This window comes from Phyllobates terribilis, unplaced genomic scaffold (assembly GCF_046119375.1).
Source record: "Phyllobates terribilis strain yellow unplaced genomic scaffold, ASM4611937v1 Scaffold_8__6_contigs__length_399053987, whole genome shotgun sequence".
In the NCBI taxonomy this organism is placed as follows: Eukaryota; Metazoa; Chordata; class Amphibia; order Anura; family Dendrobatidae; genus Phyllobates; species Phyllobates terribilis.
The window spans coordinates 7451738-7468815 of record NW_027362768.1 but is presented as its reverse complement, the minus strand read 5'-3'; the positions used below and the strand labels follow the sequence as shown (position 1 = coordinate 7468815).

At 47.2% G+C, this 17078-nt stretch overlaps 1 protein-coding gene across 4 annotated transcripts in view; it reads right to left on the bottom strand.

Annotated features, from left to right (window-relative positions):
- The window catches only part of VAV3 (vav guanine nucleotide exchange factor 3), a 256738-nt gene that overhangs the window by 29650 nt on the left and 210010 nt on the right, over window positions 1-17078 (bottom strand). The gene's annotated exons all lie outside the window — the stretch shown is intronic.

The following is a 17078-nucleotide window of genomic DNA, read 5'->3' as shown; positions in this document are numbered from 1 at the left end:
AAAAATGAAACATTACAAAGAGAATATTCTAAAAAAACACTTGCAGATATAAAAGGAGCTGGATTTACCTTTAATAAACTAGCACAACTAAATTCCAATGTCAGTTTAAACTCAATCTGTCAAAAACATACACCCCTCCAAACCATAAATAAGATTGTTTAGCCCTTTAAAATATGAGCCAGCCTTTAATGACCCTAAAGCACTGCTCCAGTAGTTAGAAATCACATTTTGAAGATGGGTCTGCAGCAATTTGGTAAATTCTAAAAAATTCATTTTTTTTCTCATTAAAGTACACTCTGCACCCCATCTTGACTGAAAAAAAACAGAAATGTAGACATTTTTGCAAATTTATTAAAAAAAGAAAAACTGAACTATCACATGGTTATAAGTATTCAGACCCTTTGCTCAGTATTGAGTAGAAGCACCCTTTTGAGCTGGTACAGCCATGAGTCTTCTTGGGAATGATGCAACAAGTTTTTCACCCCTGGATTTGGGGATCCTCTGCCATTCTTCCTTGTAGATCTTCTCTAGTTCCATCAGGTTGGATGGTGAACGTTGGTGGACAGCCATTTTCAGGTCTCTCCAGAGATGCTCAATTGGATTTAGGTCAGGGCTCTGGCTGGGTCAGTCAAGAATGGTCACAGAGTTGTTCTTAAGCCACTCTTTTGTTATTTTTGCTGTGTGCTTAGGGTCATTGTCTTATTCGAAGGTGAACCTTCGGCCAAGTCTGAGGTCCAGAGCACTCTGGAAGAGGTTTTCATCCAGGATATCTCTGTACTTAGCCGCATTCATGTTTCCTTCAATTGCAACCAGTCATCCAGTCCCTGCACCTGAAAAACACCCCCGTAGCATGATGCTGCCACCACCATGTTTCACTGTTGGGATTGTATTGGACAGGTGATGAGCAGTGCCTGGTTTTCTCCACACATACCGCTTAGAATTATCACCAAAAAGTTCTATCTCTGTCTCATCAGACCAGAGAATCTTATTTCTCAAAGTCTGGGAGTCCTTCATGTGTTTTTAAGCAAACTCTATGCGGGCTTTCATATGTCTTGCATTGAGGAGAGGCTTCCGTCGGGCCACTCTGCCATAAAGGCCCGACTGGTGGAGGGCTGAAGTGATAGCTGACTCTGTGGAACTTTCTCCCATCACCATACTGCATCTCTGGAGCTCAGCCACAGTGATCTTGGGGGTTCTTCTTTACCTCTCTCACCAAGGCTCTTCTCCCACGATTGCTCAGTCTAGGAAGACTTCTGGTGGTACCAAACTTCTTCCATTTAAGGATTATGGCGGCCACTGTGCTCTTAGGAACCTTGAGTAATGCAGAAATTCTTTTGTAACCTTGGCCAGATCTGTGCCTTGCCACAATTCTGTCTCTGAGCTCCTTGGGCAGTTCCTTTGAGCTTATGATTCTCATTTGGTCTGACATGTATTGTGAGCTGTGAGGTTTTATATAGACAGGTGTGTGCCTTTCCAAATCAAGTCCTATCAGTTTAATTAAACACAGCGGGACTCCAATAAAGGAGTAGAACCATCTCAAGGAGGATCACAAGGAAATGGACAACATGTGACTTAAATATGAGCGTCTGAGCGAAGCGTCTGAATACTTATTACAATGTGATATTTCAGTTTTTCTTTTTTAATAAATGTGCAAAAATTTCTACATTTCTGTTTTTTTCAGTCAAGATGGGGTGCAGAGTGTACTTTAATGAGAAAAAAATGAACTTTTTAGAATTTACCAAATGGCTGCAATGAAACAAAGAGTGAAAAATGTAAAGGGATCTGAATACTTTTATTATAATAATTTTACATTTTCAGTGTTATCGCATTTTTGTATGCAATATATATGCATATTGAATAGATGGATTTTAGTAATTTAAACTTTCCTTGTGGTGGAAAAATATAAAACAGCATCAGGGTTAGGGTGCCACAGTGTGAATATGGTTCCAAACAAAAGTACAGAGCAAGGGTTAAACCTGATTAAACCTTTCCTTCCCAACCCCTCTCCCTCTCCCCCCTTTACCCCTTCTCTATCCATTCCTCCCACTTCCTGGTGGTGGAGGATATAAAGTTGGATAAGTATATTTCTATTATATACCTGATGAAGGCTGTTTGCAGCTGAAACGCAATAGTGTTTTAATAATCTTTTATTTTTAAATAAATGCTCATTGAAGCAATCAAAAAAGACATCGTCCTTGATTCAATCGTGGCAACAGAAGACAGCGCTGATCCTGGTCTCCATTTCTGATTCTTCCACTGTGGGAAATTCCTGGAAGCGGTTTCCCTGTCTCTCCTGGAATAGCTGCAGTCTATCACTTTTGAATCCAAACCAAAACGAGAGTTGTGCCTCAGGCAGCACAACTATATCAGGTGAGCAAGTTTTCTTATACAACTCGCCTTTTACAACTTAACATAAACGCACTACGCTTAGATAGCGCCACGTCTTTTTCTCTTTTAGGATATTCCATACAATAGACATACTGCCTGTGTAATTTGTGTGCCACACATGAAATTTACATGCACCAAAATGGCTCCCGCCGCCTGCGCAGTAGCATCTCTCGGTTGCTGAGAAATGCTACTGCGCACGCGAGGGCGCCATTTTGCTGGAGGAAAAAGAAATTAGCCTGCAGCAATATGGCTCCCGCACTTGCGCAGTAGCATTTCTCGTTTGCCAAGAGATGCTACTGCGCAGGCGTGGCACCATATTGCTGCAGGTAAATTCTTTTTCCTCCAGCAAAATGGCGCCCGCACCTGCACAGTAGCATCTCTCAGCAGCTGAGAAATGCTACTGAACATGCGCAGGCGGCGGGGGCCATTTTGGTGCATGTAAATTTCATGTGTGGCACATAAATTACAAAGGCAATATTTAAAATAGTAGGCTGGTGACTGAAAACACAGTGACCTGTCAGAGGCCAGAGATAGGCATACATAATGAGAGCACCAGTTACAGCCCATCCCCAAAGGCCACCCCGAAGCACGAGCATATCATTATGGCAGAACTGAAAATAAAGATTATAGAAGAACCACAGGATGGATTTCAGCAACAAAGGTATCATTTTACTCAGTATAATGGCACCCACCTGACAGTGTATGTGGTTTACTAAGCCCAATCCTGCTGACAGGTGCGCTTTAATAACTAGCAGCACCCTCCCCTCCTGATTGACAGGTCGTTAGATAGGCCAGTGGCCAATGTATCAGAGTAATCTGCAGGACACGGTGCTGTTAAGTAGGGAAACACAGATTGACAGTGCACTGTCATGCCCTAAAGCACTTTCAGACACAAAACACAATTTCTCACTGCTGGAACAGCAATTCGGGGTCATAAATGGATTGACTTGATTATCTTTTAAAGGGTTACATAGTCGTATAAATGATTTGGAGGTGGGGTTAAAGTTTCACACTTTCCTTTAAAAAGAAACTCTAGTGAAAATTGAGTTTTCCATAGTAAGTATAGATTATTATATTATGGAGTAATTTTTAAGCATAGACTACATGATGATCTCAGGCCACGTGTTGCTGATGCAGCCACTTTAGCAATAACAGGCACCTTGTGTGGAAATTGTGGCTATATAGTATCCTGAAAACATCCTGAAACAGTGCTACAACTGTAGTGGCAGAAGACATGTAAAGCCAGATGTACATAAGCATATTTTAAGCATTTGTAATACAGTGCCTACAAGTAGTATTCAACCCCCTGCAGATTTAGCTGGTTTGATAAGATGCAAATAAGTTAGAGCCTTCAAACTACAAACGAGAGTAGGTTTTATGAACAGAAGCATAAATCTTACAAACCAAAAAGTTATGTTGCTTGTAACGGGTCTGGGAGGCGGAACCTCTGAGCTACTATACAAGGGGGCAGTCCTTGTAAGGGAGCGGGTGGCGACCAGGCAGGCAGTCACAGCAGGTGACCGGGACAGTCTCTGGAAGAACGGGCAGGAGATCACGACAAGTGACTGGGGCAGTCTCTGGGTGAACGGGCAGATGGTCACGGCAAGTGACCGGGACAGTCTCTGGAAGAACGGGCAGGAGATCACGGCAAGTGACTGGGGCAGTCTCGGGGTGAACGGGCAGGTGGTCACGGCAAGTGACCGGGGCAGTCTCTGGGTAAAGGGTTGGTACGACCTGTGGCGGCTGATGGTAGACTTGAGCTCCCAGGTGAGCAGGCGAGAGTCTCTGGATAAACGGGTGGTCACAGCATGTGACGGCGGAGCCTCCAGGAAGACCAACAGACAGGCGGCAGATGAGCGCTCCCAGGAGAGCGGGCAGAAGTCTCTGGACAGGCGGGTGGTCACAGCACGTGACGGCAGAGCCTCCAGGTAGGCTAGCAGACAGGCAGCAGATGAGCGCTCCCAGGTGAGCGAGCAGGAGTCACTGGACAGGCAGGTGGTCACAGCATGTGACGGCGGAGCCTCCAGGTAGACTAGCAGGCAGGTAGCAGGTGAGCGCTCCCAGGTGAGCGGGCAAGCTGGTCCATAGACAGACTGACGGGAGTAAGAAGGCAGACCGTCGGACCTCAGGCAAGCAGGCAGGTGGCTGGTGTGCGCTCCCAGGTGAGCGGGCAGGCTGGTCCTTAGACAGACTGACAGGAGTAACAAGTCAGACCGTCGGACCTCAGACTAGCAGGCAGGTAGCAGATAATCAGGCAGGAATCTGGCAGGTAACTGGCAGGTAACTGGCAACGGGACCTGAGGGCTGAAGCAGAGTAGTGAACAGTGCAACAACATTGCTCGGGCACCTCCATTTTGGAGGAGGTGCCTTATATATGGTAAAGTCCTCCGGCCATTGGCCGGGGACTCCTTAGGACGGCGCGCGCGGCCCCTTTAAGAGGGAGGGAGGGCGCGCGCGCGCGCCCTAAGCACAGTGGCCGGGAAGGAGCGCGCGCTGCCAGCAGAGCGGGAGAGGGACGCCGGGCACGGAGCAGAGCGGTGAGGGGAACAGCGTCCCTGCCTAGCAGAGGGCAGGGACGCCGGCACTACAGTACCCCCCCCTTTAGGCCCCCCCTTTTTTAGGCCAGATAGAAATTTAGCTAGGATGAGAGGGGCATGCATGTTCTCCCGGGGCTCCCACGTTCTCTCCTCAGGACCAAACCCCTTCCAATCTACCAGAAAAAAGGTCTTTCCTCTTACCCTTTTGGTGGCAAGAATGTTCTCTACCTCAAACTCGTCCTCAGCAGAAACCGGAGCAGGAGGCGTACCTGTAGACTTGGAAAAAGAGTTAAGCACCACGGGTTTGAGGAGAGATACATGGAAGGAGTTAGGGATCCGTAAGTTGGCCGGGAGTTTCAATTTATAGGCCACCGGGTTGATCTGACTGATGACCTCCAGAGGACCGATGAACCGAGGCCCTAACTTGTAAGAAGGTATCTTGAGTCGAACATATTTAGATGAGAGCCAGACTTTATCTCCTGGACGAAATTGTGGAGGATCCAGGCGTTTTTTGTCAGCGTGTCTTTTCATACGCTCGGATGACAGAAGGAGTGCGGACCGGGTACTCTCCCATATGGAGGAAAATTTGCTAACGAGAGATTCCGCAGCCGGGTTGTCCACAGAGGTGGAGACAGGAAAAGGAATCCGAGGATGCTGACCAAAGACTACAAAAAACGGGGATTTGGAGGAGGATTCGCTCTCGTGATTATTATAAGAGAACTCGGCCCATGGTAGGAGATCCACCCAGTCAGAATGGTGGGCATTAACGAAGTGCCGGAGGTAACTGGTCAGGTTCTGATTGATCCGCTCCACTTGACCATTGGACTGTGGGTGGTAAGCGGAAGAGAAGTCCAGGGTGACGTCTAGTAGTTTACAAGTGGCTCTCCAGAAACGTGAGGTGAACTGTACCCCACGATCCGACACGATGTGGAGGGGCAGGCCATGAAGACGGAAGATGTGGCGGATAAAGTCTTTAGCCAGCTCGGGTGCAGACGGAAGGCCTGGCAGGGGAATAAAGTGAGCCATCTTGGAAAAGCGGTCAGCGACCACCCAAATGACCGTACAACCGGCAGAGACGGGAAGATCTGTTATAAAGTCCATTGCTATATGCTGCCAGGGGGCAGCAGGTACAGGAAGCGGAAGGAGGCGTCCGGCTGGCAGATGTCTCGGGACTTTGTTGCGGGCGCAGGACACACAGGCAGAAACAAAGTCTATTATGTCCTTGTGCAGGGTAGGCCACCAATAGTGCCGGGCAATAAGCTGGAGGGTCTTTTTCTGACCGGCGTGGCCAGCTAGTTTAGACGAATGGCCCCAGTGTAGGATCTTCTCCCGATCAGGTACTGAAACAAACGTCTTACCGGGAGGGAGACGATTTAGACTCACGGGAGCCACCTGCATTACTCTGGCGGGATCGATGATATGTTTAGGTTCTTCCTCGAGATCGGACACCAGAAAGGATCGGGACAAGGCGTCTGCTTTGACGTTTTTGTCAGCCGGGCGAAAATGAAGAACAAAATCAAAGCGAGCAAAAAACAAGGACCACCGGGCTTGGCGCGGGTTAAGTCTCTGGGCATGCTGGAGGTAAGCCAAGTTCTTGTGGTCAGTGTAAATTATTACCGGATGAAGAGCCCCCTCGAGTAGGTAACGCCACTCCTCCAACGCCAGCTTGATGGCCAATAACTCTCGGTCTCCTATGGAATAGTTGCGCTCAGAAGAGGAGAAGAGTTTGGAGAAGAAGCCACAAGTTACCATTCTCCCGGAAGATGATCTTTGAGTAAGTACCGCTCCGGCTCCAGAGGAGGAGGCGTCAACTTCCAGGAAGAACTGCTTGTTGCCGTCCGGGCGATGCAGCACCGGGGCGGAAGAGAAGGCCTGTTTTAGGGAAAGAAAGGCCTCCTCTGCTTCGGGCGGCCACTCTTTGGGATTAGTACCCTTACGGGTGAGCGCGGAAATTGGGGCAGTCCGGGAAGAGAAGTGCGGGATGAAGAGGCGGTAATAGTTGGCGAAGCCCAGGAACCGTTGAATAGCCTTCAACCCCTCTGGTCGGGGCCATTTCTCGATGACAGACAGTTTCTCAGGATCCATTTGTAGGCCGGTCTGAGAGATAATGTAGCCCAGAAACGGAAGCGAGGTCTGCTCAAAGAGGCACTTCTCATATTTAGCGTAGAGATGGTTCTGCCTGAGCCTGAGCAGGACCTGACGAACATCCCTCCGGTGAGTCTGGAGATCCGGAGAGAAGACCAAGATGTCGTCCAGGTACACCACTACGCAGGAGTAGAGAAGGTCCCGGAAGATGTCATTGACCAACTCTTGAAAGACGGCAGGAGCGTTACAGAGGCCAAAGGGCATTACCAGATATTCATAGTGGCCGTCCCGGGTGTTGAATGCCATCTTCCATTCATCCCCCTGACGGATACGAACCAGGTTGTAAGCCCCACGGAGGTCCAGTTTGGTGAAGATTCTAGCCCCTCTCAGACGATCAAATAACTCCGGAATGAGCGGAAGGGGGTACTTATTTTTCACCGTGATCTGGTTAAGGCCTCTATAGTCTATACAGGGACGGAGAGAGCCGTCCTTCTTTTTTACGAAGAAGAAGCCTGCTCCCGCCGGGGAGGTAGACTTCCGGATGAATCCCCTGGCCAGATTCTCCTCAATATATTCGGACATCGACCGGGTCTCAGCAGCGGATAATGGATAAATACGCCCACGGGGAGGAGTAGTACCGGGTAACAAGTCGATAGGGCAGTCGTATGGTCTATGAGGGGGTAGTGTCTCTGCTTCCTTTTTATTAAAGACATCAGCATAAGACCAATAAGGAATCGGAAGTCCAGGTAGATTAGCTGGAGAAGGACGGACGGGATGGACGGGAACCAGACAGGTCTTATGGCAGTCCTGTCCCCAGCGAAGGACTTCTCCGGTCTGCCAGTCAAGCACGGGTGCATGTCTCTGGAGCCAAGGTAGACCTAGCAGGAGGGCGTGAGAGAGTCCAGGCAGAACATGAAAGGAGATACTCTCAGAATGCAGCATTCCCACTTGCAGAGTAATGGATTCGGTGATGAGTTGGATGGGGCGTGGTAAGAGACCCCCATCCACAGCAGCAACAGACAAGGGTACAGCCAGAGGTTTGGTGGGGATGCGGTACTTCTCTACCAGGGACTGTGAAATAAGATTCCCGGCTGCTCCAGAGTCCAGTTGGGCTAGTTCGAAATAACGGTTCTCCCCGCAGACGATTGAAACTGACAGCAGCAGAGATGGAGAGGATTTATTCTTGTCTAGGTCGACCTCTCTGAGCGAACCTAGACACAGGCGTTTCCCGACCTCTCTGGGCAGGCACGGATCCGGTGCTCCTTACTGCCACAGTAGAAGCAGCTCCCCTCGGCACGGCGTAAGTCCTGACGGGTTTTGACCATCTTGGTCTGGTCGACCTGCATAGGCTCAGGAGAGTGTACCTGGGGAGAGACGGAGGGAGTGACGGGTTTCTGAAAAGTAGGAGCTAGACGTGGAAACCTCCTCTCACGGGTGACCTCTTTGGCACGCTCCTGGAACCGTAGGTCAATCCGGGTGGCAAGAGTTATTAGGTCATCGAGAGTGGTAGGAACGTCCCGACCGGCAAGTTCATCTTTAATACGGCCGGACAGACCCTCCCAGAAGACGGATACCAGAGCGTCGTTATCCCAGGCCAGCTCCGAGGCAAGGGTACGGAACCGTATGGCATATTGGCCCACGGTGAGACTTCCCTGACGGAGGCGTAGCAGAGACGATGCGGATGAGGTCTTCCGTCCGGGTTCATCGAAGACTTTCCGGAAAGCCGTGAGGAAGGCAGGCAGGTCGGACACCAGGGGGTCTCCTCTCTCCCATAGAGGATTTAGCCAGGCCAGGGCCTCCCCGGTGAGATGGGACATGAAGAAGGCAATTTTGGCCCGGTCGGAGTTAAACTGGTGGGACAATAGTTCAAAGTTCAGGGTGCACTGATTAATGAAGCCCCGAGCCTGGGCGGGGTCGCCTCCGAAGCGAGGAGGTGCAGAAAGCCGGGGTCCGGGGTAGGACACCATGGTATTGGTGGGCAGCGGAGCTGCCGGGTTGCGAGTCATGGCACTGGCGGTGGTTGCTGGTGGAGCAGTCAGAGTGTCCAGGCGAGAATTGACATTCCGCAGGTGACCCAGGATGGACTGTTGGGACCTCTGACGGGACAGTTCATGACAGAGGTCCGAGAGCGAGGGAGCTTGGGTGCCACCGGGTTCCATGGCCCGAGCAAACTGTAACGGGTCTGGGAGGCGGAACCTCTGAGCTACTATACAAGGGGGCAGTCCTTGTAAGGGAGCGGGTGGCGACCAGGCAGGCAGTCACAGCAGGTGACCGGGACAGTCTCTGGAAGAACGGGCAGGAGATCACGACAAGTGACTGGGGCAGTCTCTGGGTGAACGGGCAGATGGTCACGGCAAGTGACCGGGACAGTCTCTGGAAGAACGGGCAGGAGATCACGGCAAGTGACTGGGGCAGTCTCTGGGTGAACGGGCAGGTGGTCACGGCAAGTGACCGGGGCAGTCTCTGGGTAAAGGGTTGGTACGACCTGTGGCGGCTGATGGTAGACTTGAGCTCCCAGGTGAGCAGACGAGAGTCTCTGGATAAACGGGTGGTCACAGCATGTGACGGCGGAGCCTCCAGGAAGACCAACAGACAGGCGGCAGATGAGCGCTCCCAGGAGAGCGGGCAGAAGTCTCTGGACAGGCGGGTGGTCACAGCACGTGACGGCAGAGCCTCCAGGTAGGCTAGCAGACAGGCAGCAGATGAGCGCTCCCAGGTGAGCGAGCAGGAGTCACTGGACAGGCAGGTGGTCACAGCATGTGACGGCGGAGCCTCCAGGTAGACTAGCAGGCAGGTAGCAGGTGAGCGCTCCCAGGTGAGCGGGCAAGCTGGTCCATAGACAGACTGACGGGAGTAGGAAGGCAGACCGTCGGACCTCAGGCAAGCAGGCAGGTGGCTGGTGTGCGCTCCCAGGTGAGCGGGCAGGCTGGTCCTTAGACAGACTGACAGGAGTAGCAAGGCAGACCGTCGGACCTCAGACTAGCAGGCAGGTAGCAGATAATCAGGCAGGAATCTGGCAGGTAACTGGCAGGTAACTGGCAGGTAACTGGCAACGGGACCTGAGGGCTGAAGCAGAGTAGTGAACAGTGCAACAACATTGCTCGGGCACCTCCATTTTGGAGGAGGTGCCTTATATATGGTAAAGTCCTCTGGCCATTGGCCGGGGACTCCTTAGGACGGCGCGCGCGGCCCCTTTAAGAGGGAGGGAGGGCGCGCGCGCGCGCCCTAAGCACAGTGGCCGGGAAGGAGCGCGCGCTGCCAGCAGAGCGGGAGAGGGACGCCGGGCACGGAGCAGAGCGGTGAGGGGAACAGCGTCCCTGCCTAGCAGAGGGCAGGGACGCCGGCACTACATTGCTCAGTTGAATTTTATTAAATTTTAAACATAAAAGTGTGGGTCAATTATTATACAACCCCTATGTTTAATATTTTGTGGAATAACCCTTGTTTGCAATTACAGCTAATAATCGTCTTTTATAAGACCTGATCAGGCCGGCACAGGTCTGTGGAGTTATCTTGGCCCACTCCTCCATGCAGATCTTCTCCAAGTTATCTAGGTTCTTTGGGTGTCTCATGTGGACTTTATTCTTGAGCTCCTTCCACAAGTTTTCAATTGGGTTAAGGTCAGGAGACTGACTAGGCCACTCCAACACCTTGACTTTTTCCCTCTTGAACCAGGCCTTGGTTTTCTTGGCTGTGTGCTTTGGGTCGTTGTCTTGTTGGAAGATGAAATTACGACCCATCTTAAGATCCTTGATGGAGGAGCGGAGGTTCTTGGCCAAAATCTCCAGGTAGGCCGTGCTATCCATCTTCCCATGGATGCGGACCAGATGGCCAGGCCCCTTGGCAGAGAAACAGCCCCACAGCATGATGCTGCCACCACCATGCTTGACTCTAGGGATGGTATTCTTGGGGTCGCATGCAGTGCCATCCAGTCTCCAAACGTCACGTGTGTGGTTGGCACCAAAGATCTCGATCTTGGTCTCATCAGACCATAGAACCTTGAACCAGTCTGTTTCAGAGTCCTCCAAGTGATCATGAGCAAACTGTAGACGAGCCTTGACATGACGCTTTGAAAGTAAAGGTACCTTAGGGCTCGTCTGGAACGGAGACCATTGCGGTGGAGTACGTTACTTATGGTATTGACTGAAACTATGTCCCCACTGCCATGAGATCTTCCCGGACCTCCTTCCTTGTTGTCCTTGGGTTAGCCTTGACTCTTCGGACAAGCCTGGCCTCGGCACGGGAGGACACTTTCAAAGGCTGTCCTGGTCGTGGAAGGCTAACAGTAGTTCCATAAGCCTTCCACTTACGGATGATGCTCCCAACAGTGGAGACAGGTAGGCCCAACTCCTTGGAAAGGGTTTTGTACCCCTTGCCAGCCTTGTGACCCTCCACGATCTTGCCTCTAATGGCCTTGGAATGCTCCTTTGTCTTTCCCATGTTGACCATGTCTGAGTGCTGTTCACAAGTTTGGGGAGGGTCTTAAATAGTCAGAAAAGGCTGGCAAAAGAGATCTTTAATCCACACATGTGAAGCTCATTATTCTTGGTGCCTGAACTACTTCTTAATACTTTTGGGGGACCAAACATAATTCTTGTGGTTTGAGGGGTTGAATAATAAATGACACTCTGAATTAACTTTTAACGTTTTAAAAAAAAAATAAAAAATTTGCTGCAGTGCATTTCCCACTTCCAGGCTGATCTACAGTACAAATGTCACAATGCCAAGTTAATTCCGCATGTGTCAACCAGCTAAATCTGCAGGGGGTTGAATACTACTTGTAGGCACTGTATGTATTCATCGGTATTATATGTGATATTGTAGCAAATTATCAGTATTGCATATGTATTGCAAATCATTAATAATGATGGTCTATCATTTAGGGGATCATTAAATCACATAAGGTAGCCCCTTTAAAAACGTAATGCCATGCTGATGATATACTGATGCAATGCAAATTATATACAGATAATACAGAGATGCTTCTATATTTTGAAGATTTCTGGTACTCCTCAATAGGCACAGTGAAGTATACTGTATATTTACCTATATTTATTCACTATGGACTGGCAACATATATGGCCACCACTAAGGGATAGAAAATAACAGTGGTCGCATAATGGTCCATGCCTCTTCACAAGACCTTAAATATTAGAGCTCCAGAATAAAAGTGGACAAAAACTGGGATATTTACTTAAGACTGACATTTCATACAATTGTTAGGGTAAAGAGCACTGGACTAAAATGAGAAAAATGTATTAAGGGAATCTGGAATCTTACCTGGAACCTGTCAGAAACTTTTACTTTCCCCTCCCCAGCCATTAATATGACTGTGTTGCCCTTTAAAAGATAAGCCCGTTGATCCCTTTATGACCCAAATGCACTGCTCCAGCTCCAAGAAACGGCATTTTGAACTTGTGCCTGGAAGTGCAATGGGACGTGATGATGCACTTCCAGCTATTTCCTACTTAGCAGCAGGTTGTTTGCTCTGTTACACAGCCACTGACCTGTCAATCAGCCAGGTTTCTGCTATTATACAACACTGTGTACTTACAATTGCTCATTTTGTCCTTCTACCCAGCTAATTCTTCTCTTTTCCACTATTTCTATGATATCATGTGATTAAAAACTAACTAGCTGAATCCTTCTAAGCTCTATGTAGAAACAGGAGGTCAATTTTCTCTGCACAAGTCATGAGTCATTGCAAAAGTCTATGGCAGAGGGTAAGAGGCAGCAGCTGGGCCAGGAGTTGAAGAGGGGAATGATAAATATAGGGAATAAAGACTTCCTGTGTATACATTAAGTAGAGAAAAGATAATTAGCTGGGTGGAAAGCCAAAATGAGCAATTGTAAGTACACAGTGCCATATAATATGATGATTGCAATATATTAAGAAGATAAAAACTTTGATAGGAGGGCTTCTTTAATGGTTTAAGAGGGTAAACCTTTCTGACATGTTCCATTTAATAAACATGTCACATTTTTCCTGTTCATGCATTAAAAAAGTACATCTACTTCAGTTATAAGCTGGAACCCGTTTTTCTATAATTGGGCTGTGAGGGGCCATGTCCTCTTTACTAATTCTTACCCCTACCCCTTTGCTAATCCAACTTTGCATGGTGCCGTCATACATACAATGAGGCACAAAGGAAATATACCTGTCACACAAACAAGCTACAGTATGATCTAAACAGGTAGTATTAGAGGGTTTCACTGCCATTGATACCCAATAGATGCCAGACACCCATATCAAGCAACCCAGTCCTTAGACATTATTTAATAAGAGATCCTTCTTAGTAGAACTGAGAAATAAAAATAATGACCCAGCTAAATGTAATCTACTAGAAATATATAATATATTTCTGCATCCCACGTAATGCCGCAGTGTATTTGTGCTCTTAACTAGGTGGGTAGACCTTACTTTATCTAAGAAACTTCTATTATTATAAAAATGCCAGAATTAATTTCTAAACATTACAACCGGCAGAATATTCTCATATTAGCAAGATAATGATCTGCAGACAAAGTCACTAATTGGCATTGGCGGAAAACACTGATGCTGTAAATGAATTTATGTTAAAATTAGTAAGCATTTAGCACATTACATTAGATCTGCATTCATGTATCCAAATTATCAATGCAAATGCCGCTGAGGTGTTTCCCATGTGGTCCTAATGTTACTGTATTATACAGAAAATATAAGCGGAAAGCTGGCAGTAAAAAACTAATAATTGATGATGACAAGCCGCAGTCATATAGAGCCAGAGTCGTATACAATCCGAGCAGACATCTGCATTACAGCTTCAGAAGAAACACTGTACACACATGTGGCATATATTCTATAGGGATATTAGACAGAACTATTCATACACCTGCCCCATTACAGGTATGTAAACCTACAGCATTATCTCATCCAAAATCTATGTACTAGGTATTAACTAGCCATACATGACTATTATAGGTACTTGCTCCATTGTGTTCGTATATCGCAAAAATCCCAATAAAATACATTTAGATTTGTAGGTGAAAAAATTTAGAAAACTTCAAGGGGTATGAATTCTTTTTTAAGGCATTGTACCAACACAAAGTAGCAAGTATTTGTTACTTGTACATGAAATGATACAGGGTTTCTTAAATATTTGAAATATATAAATGGGAAAATTAAGAAATGCATTTTTATTCAGCCCCCCCGAGTCAATACTTTGTAGGACTATCTTTCGCTGCAATTACTGCTGCAGTCTTTTGGGTTCTGTCTCTACCAGTTTTGTACATCTAGAGGTAATATTTTTGCCCATTTTTCTTTGCACACTCGCTGTCGCTCAGTGAGATTGGATGGAGTCGTCCGTGAACAGAAATCTTCAAGTCTTACCACAGATTCTCAATGAGATTTAGGTCTGGTCTGTAACTGGGCCATTCACACACATGAATATGCTTTCATCTAAACCATTCCACTGTAGCACTGGCAGTATGTTAGGGTCATTGTCCTGCTGGATGGTAAACTTATGCCCCAGTGTCAAGTCTTTTACAGCCTCTAACAGGTTTTCCTTCAGGATTGCCCTGTATTTAGCTCTATCCATCTTCTCATCTACTCTGACCAACTTCCCTGTCTCTGCTGAAGAAAAGCATCCCTGCAGCATGATGCTGCCACCAACATGTTTGATGGTGGGAATGGTGTTTTCAGGGTGATTAATAGTGTTAGTTTTCAGCCGCACAAAGAGATTTGCTTTGAGCCCAAAAAGTTCTACTTTGCCCTCATCTGACCAGAGCACCTTCTTCCACATTCTAGCCGTGCCTCTACATGTCTTTTTGCAAATGGAACTTCTTATGAACTTGCTTTCAAAAATGGCTTTCTTCTTCCCACTGTACCATAAAAGTCAGATTTGTGGAGAATACAACTAATAGTTGTCTGTGGACAGATTTTCCTACCTGAGCTGTGGCTTTCCTCAGCTGCTCCAGAGTGACCATGCGCCAGGATTCTCCTGCAGTGTGGTTGCTAGAAAACATTATGGCTAGGAGACACTCTAAAACATATGTATGTCTAAAATTACCACAATTATGAGTTAAAACAAACTCATAATGTAAGGAACACTCTGGTTTAATTTGTCTCCAATGAAAAAACACAAAAAGAATTGTCCTAAAGCCAAATTGGATATAATTCCACACCAAACCTAAAAAAGGGGTGGACAAAAGTATTGGCACTGTTTGAAAAATCATGTGATGCTTCTCTAATTCGTGTAATTAACAGCACCTGTAACTTACCTGTGGCACCTAACAGGTGTTGGCAATAACTAAATCACACTTGCAGCCAGTTAACATGGATTAAAGTTGACTCAACCTCTGTCCTGTGTCCTTGTGTGTACGACATTGAGCATGGAGAAAAGAAAGAAGACCAAAGAACTGTCTGAGGACTTGAGAAACCAAATTGTGAGGAAGCATGAGCAATCTCAAGGCTACAAGTCCATCTCCAAAGACCTGAATGTTCCTGTGTCTTCCGTGCGCAGTGTCATAAAGAAGTTTAAAGCCCATGGCACTGTGGCTATCCTCCCTAGATGTGGACGAAAAAGGAAAATTGACGAGAGATTTCAACGCAAGATTGTGCGGATGGTGGATAAAGAACCTCGACTAACATCCAAACAAGTTCAAGCTGCCCTGCAGTCCGAGGGTACAACAGTGCCAACCCGTACTATCCGTCGGCGTCTGAATGAAAAGGGACTGTATGGTAGGATACCCAGGAAGACCCCACTTTTTACCCCGAGACATAAAAAAGCCAGGCTGGAGTTTGCCAAAACTTACCTGAGAAAGCCTAAAACGTTTTGGAAGAATGTTCTCTGGTCAGATGAGACAAAAGTAGAGCTTTTTGGGAAAAAGCATCAACATAGAGTGTACAGGAAAAAAAAGAGGCATTCAAAGAAAAGAACACGGTCCCTACAGTCAAACATGGTGGAGGTTCCCTGATGTTTTGGGGTTGCTTTGCTGCCTCTGGCACTGGACTGCTTGACCGTGTGCATGGCATTATGAAGTCTGAAGACTACCAACAAATTTTGCAGCATAATGTAGGGCCCAGTGTGAGAAAGCTGGGTCTCCCTCAGAGGTCATGGGTCTTCCAGCAGGACAATGACCCAAAACACACTTCCAAAAGCACTATAAAATGGTTTGAGAGAAAGCAATGAAGAATTCTAAGGTGGCCAGCAATGAGTCCAGACCTGAATCCCATAGAACGCCTGTGGAGAGATCTCAAAATGGCAGTTTGGAGAAGGCACCATTCAAATATCAGGGACCTGGAGCAGTTTGCCAAAGAAGAATGGTCTACAATTCCAGCAGAGCATTGTAAGAAACTCATTGATGGTTACCGGAAGCGGTTGTTCGCAGTTATTTTGGCTAAAGGTTGTGCAACCAAGTATTAGGCTGAGAGTGCCAATACTTTTGTCTTGCCCATTTTTGGAGTTTTGTGTGAAATGATCAATGATTTGATTTTAGCTTCATTCTCTTTTGTGTTTTTTCCTTGCAAGCAAATTAAATGAAGATAATAATACCAAAGAATTTGTGATTGCAATCATTTTCAGGAAGAAACTGAGTATTATCTGACAGAATTGCAGGGGTGCCAATACTTTTGGCCACCACTGTATATCTGTGGGCAAACAAGGAAAATCTGTTCAAGCGTACGTAGCCATATCGCAGTGCTTATTGGAGAGAATACCTCCGTACATATGGAGCCCAGTACAACAAGCCAGGATTTGTTGGGTCGGTATTGCATGGAATCTTCCAGGGCTGTGGAGTTGGTGTCCATTTTGGTGGAGTCGGTATAAAGTGGACTGACTCCGACTCCTAAAATATATAATAAATTGGGTACAGTAGTACAATGTAGGATGTGCTGTACATATTTACATAAGAATTTGGGAAAGGTTGAAATGTCCTATAAATGACTGTTCTGTTCCTGATCTAAGGATCTCGGCTTTTAGTGGAGATGAATCTGTGCTGCACTTTATGTACATGCTCAGTATTGAGGCTGTGCTGTGGGGTCGTGGAGTTGGAGTCAGAGTCGGAAGTTTGGCTTATCGACTTCACAGC